We start from the raw sequence: 4,669 nt of genomic DNA, 5'->3' as shown, positions 1-4,669 counted from the left end.
AATATTGGTACAGAGAAAGAAGTAGGACTTCAGTTTCAGGACTCTTACATAAGATAGTATCTTTGAAGTCAAGGCTTGACGTACTTCTGACTCGCTAAGATGGAAGACTGTGTTCTCACAAAGACTTGCTTAGCTGTGCGAAGTGTCGCCTGGGCCCAGTTCACAGGCAGGCTGTGAAAACTGAACAGAATGGACTGTCTCCTGTGTAAGTGCCTGCCTGGAAAGTAATGCCATGGCCTCGGTGAGAAACTCCATTCTCGCTGTGATGGTAGCATTGGTGGGGTGTGACTTCAGCATGCCTTTTCTTTTCCTCTTGTGATAGTCTACTCTTTCATTCACATGGTTCTCCTTCACCTCTTACTCCTTAGATTTCTTCACTGCAACCCATATCCTCCTTTCTCTTTCCTCCAGAGTTGAATTGCTGTGATCAGTTTTGCTCCAGCCATCCTAGGAAGGCTGACAGTTGACAGGAGGGAAGGGGAAAAAAAAGCAACAGGAAGGCTGTGCTCATAAAAACCAGTGTCATACTTTTCCTGAGGACATGTTGGGGACTGATGGTTGTCCTGTTGCGATTAGTGGGGCTCTGCCTACGTCAGGAAGCAGTGTAATCTCTAAAGCAACCATCTGTGGAAGGAACTTATTCTCCAAAAGAAGCAAGCAAGCACATTTATTTGCAGATGTTTGATCACATGTAGGGGTGGCTTTTTGTGCGTTGGTCTGCAGTTGGGGTATTTGTTGAAGCTGTACATCACCACAAATTATACATAGTGTAAGCTGAGACCACTAAGCAGAATATTTCTGCTACTTCAGCTGTGTTTGTTGCTTTGTAACGATATCTACATTATTTGACCATTAGAGAAACAGATTTTCTTTAAACTGGAAAGAAAAACTAAGGTTCCCACGGTGTCTGAAAGACACTGTCAATGTACATCTTGCTTCAACCTCTTTCGCTAAACGATCTCTCAGTCCATTTTAAACTTGTTTGAAGCAGGAGCTTACACTAAAGTCTCACTTTCATGTTGCACAGCAGTTACATTACTGCATGTAGACAGCCTGCTGAAATCAATGATACTGCGTTGTTTTGGGGGCACTGAGAGTAGGGGGGAGAAGGGGAGAGTCGTCAATGTACATCTTGCTTCAACCTCTTTCGCTAAACGATCTCTCAGTCCATTTTAAACTTGTTTGAAGCAGGAGCTTACACTAAAGTCTCACTTTCATGTTGCACAGCAGTTACATTACTGCATGTAGACAGCCTGCTGAAATCAATGATACTGCGTTGTTTTGGGGGCACTGAGAGTAGGGGGGAGAAGGGAAGAGTCTTTTGTAATAGCTATTTTGAAGTTCTGTTTATTCATGAAATCCTGCCAACTGTGTATTGAGGCACTAGCAGGTTTACTGTTTGCTTCTGACATTTCATGTCACTTGGAGGTGGATTTGGGGTTTTTTGTGGTTTAGGTTTGTGATTAGGGTTTTCTGTTTCTCTTTTGGAACCAGAGACCACTGTTAGTCACCTGGTTGACAGAATCAACACTACTATAATTGCAATAGTCATATGAACAGCTTTATTTTAACCTGAGTGCTAACTGTAGCTTCATTTCCCAGACAGCTGCTTAGGTATGCAGGGGAATACTAGGTGACCTTGCTACTGCTGAAACTCCTTGCAGGACTGAGTCGGCTGGTTTTGGAGCATATACCCTTCCATTGTCCTTAGCACTTGAAAAAGCGAAAATCTTTGATAAAACCAAAGGGTGAGGAGGGGTGCGCGTGTTGCACAAGAAGATGGACTTTCAAGTACTGGTAACTTTCTGGAGGGAGAGAAGCTTAAGGGCATATTTATGTGCTGCAGTTCATGCCTTTGACAATCTTTTATGATCATTAAAAGGGTAGGGTGAAGACTTTGATACATTGTGTTTTGAGAACCGGAGTACTTTATAGTTTCATTTTAACTAACTGCTATTTTTAGGAGTCTGGCTTTCTTGTGCCCAAAGTAGCATCCTGTTTTTTCCCTTGTCAAATAAGGCTATGACAATCTAAAGTATTAACATAAATGAAAGCTTTGAAGAAAGTAATGAAGATATTTTTGAAGCACTGGGATTAGTGGTTTTCTTTCATTTCGGTGACATGACTTCATTGTGCGCATAGAAAAATACTTTCCTAATATTTTTGTTCTGATAGTTGCATTAAACGTGAATTCCTGTTTTATAAGACTGACTTATTGCAAAATATTGAGGATATGGGATTATGCTTCTTCTATACATTCTACTATGGCAAAATTCATATCAGAGTAAATGAAGGGAATCCAGTTTGTGAAATGGAAGTAAGGATGTAGCTTTTGGGATCAGTTTGGGATTTCAGAACTTACAGCATGTTACTAAACCAGTGAGCTATATATATATATGTGTGTGTGTGTGTCACTTAATTTACAATCTTTATTTTGTAAGTTGTATATAATCATTTCAGCTGTAGCCAGATTCAGTGTACTTTAAGTTGCATTTGTCCTGTATTTCTTTCTTCAGTGAGATAAGGCATTTTGTTCAATGAGAAGATGTGACCAACCTTCCAATAGCTGATCCAGATTAAGTAATAATTAGATATAATTACTGTTCCTAGGGGGAAAGTAATTCTGCCTTATTGAAATTCTTCTATCTTCAATTAACCTACTCTGTTCTTACTTGAAATACTAAGTGAAGTGCCAGCTTGCTTTAGGCGCTTCTTCCAAAGCTGCTAACATTTGTTTAATTTGCCACCACTGCTCAGTTTTTGTCATCTAGTGAGCCCCATGTATTTAGGTGGCACCACCTAAGTACCAAGGTGGCGTACTTGAATAGCACTGGACTTGCTGAACACCGCGTTAGAGCAGCTTTCCATCCCGTTCGTCTGCTTCCGTACGGATCGATGGGAAGGGTTGGTGACCTGCTTTTCTGTCCTCTCCCTATACCTTGCATTAGGTTTCACAGGGTTGTGGGAGGGGAGGAGCATGAATAATTTTTCTCTTTTTCTGCCTAGTGACAAACTAGGCTTTATTACTTCCACTGCTTATGGGATATCTTGTGTAACTTTTCCATTTTCAGAAAGCAGCAATAACCTTGCTTGGCATTAACAGATCTGATGTGTATGCGGTGTGTAGGTTATTTGAAATTCAGAAGCTGGACCCAGAGTTTTCTGGCAGAATGGGTGTCCAGGAGAGGAAAGGCTGGAGCGCCAGGGACCCTGTCTAGCTCAGTTCTAGATTAGGTTCATTTGGATACACCTTCTCATTAGGCAAACGTACTCTCTTCCTGCGCTGACAAACTGTATGTTGAATGTGCCTACGATTTTGACTATAAATATAAACCTAAAACTATTTTGAAATGGTCAGCTGGTAAAGTGTGGGATAGGACTGGCTTCGGAACTGAAACAGGTTTTATGTTTAAGTAGCTCTTCCATTTTCCCGGGGGCTTTGATTTCACTTTAATGAGCAGAATCCATTTTTTTTATGCTCACAAACCCATTAAGTTAACTGGGTAGTCTTAACATCGTTCTCCTTTCTTCCACTCTTCTTGTTTTCTTCCTGTTCTATGTCTTCCTATACAGACTAAATCTAACCCGGTATATTTCTGGATGTAGCTTGATCTGAAAAGTCTGGTTAGACACATACGGACTAGCTCTGCTCTCTTCTGTGGGGAGGAAGGAAAGAACTTTAAATAGACCTTTAAAGAGACTAAGGTGATGATTTAGTATAATCATCCATACCCCGCTAGCTAACATGGCAATGCATTAACAAAGCCAGAAATGAAAGCAAAGTGTAAAGTTTAGTCTTGGGCAGAATTTTTCCACAGATCTCAGTGATCCTTAGCTTTAAATAAATATAAGGAGCAAAATCTGTCTTCTGTTTATTCATGTTGACAAAATTTCCAACAACTGGCTTGTCTAAAGAAGAGAACATCAAATCCTCAGCATCTTGTTATCCAGATAGTCATTCGTGTCCTGTGTCTGCTAGCACAATTGTGAATTTTTGGCTGGAAAAGTGATGTGCTGATGTTTGGCAACTGCTAGTCACTGAATTTGAGGGACCATTTATTTTAGGTTTGATGATACTTAGAATAAGGATGACTGTAAAAGCCAAGTACATACATATCTAGTGCCTGAAAATTTGTAACTTTTGGCCCGACTTGCTCTTTTTGCCATTTAACTTGTTTTGATTTTCATAAATAGCTTCTCAGCCCAAAGTTTAGTATATCATTTTTACTGGGAGAAAATGGCTTTCAGAAATGCACGTTATATGCCATAATGTTTGTAATGGCCCTGTAAATTATGTACTAACTCCAGCTAGCACATCTTAACAAAGTGTGACACCTGTAACCTTTTACATTTTTATCATCAGTTGTGCTGTTTTAATAGTGACTTCACATCAGAAAGCACTTATTATGTCAACAGGTTGTGTAAAGAACATAGCTTCTTTTTCCTCCTATTTGCTAAACAAATACTAATTTGTTGGGGCTACTACCTCAGTCTGTATCCTGCCTGCCAGCTGGCTTTTTGAAGTCTGCTTTGTAGAAGCTCGCAGGGGTGCCCTTTGGGACCAGATGACCTGGGAGGAAAAATCCCACTACTGGAGTAATTGAGAAAATAATGTTTTCCTTGTATTTTTGAGAGGTTTCTCTTGCTAGACAACTTCAGTTTTAAGGAC

Source organism: Aptenodytes forsteri, unplaced genomic scaffold (assembly GCF_000699145.1).
Source record: "Aptenodytes forsteri isolate BGI_AS27 unplaced genomic scaffold, ASM69914v1 Scaffold10, whole genome shotgun sequence".
In the NCBI taxonomy this organism is placed as follows: Eukaryota; Metazoa; Chordata; class Aves; order Sphenisciformes; family Spheniscidae; genus Aptenodytes; species Aptenodytes forsteri.
Note: the sequence above shows the minus strand (reverse complement) of the source record.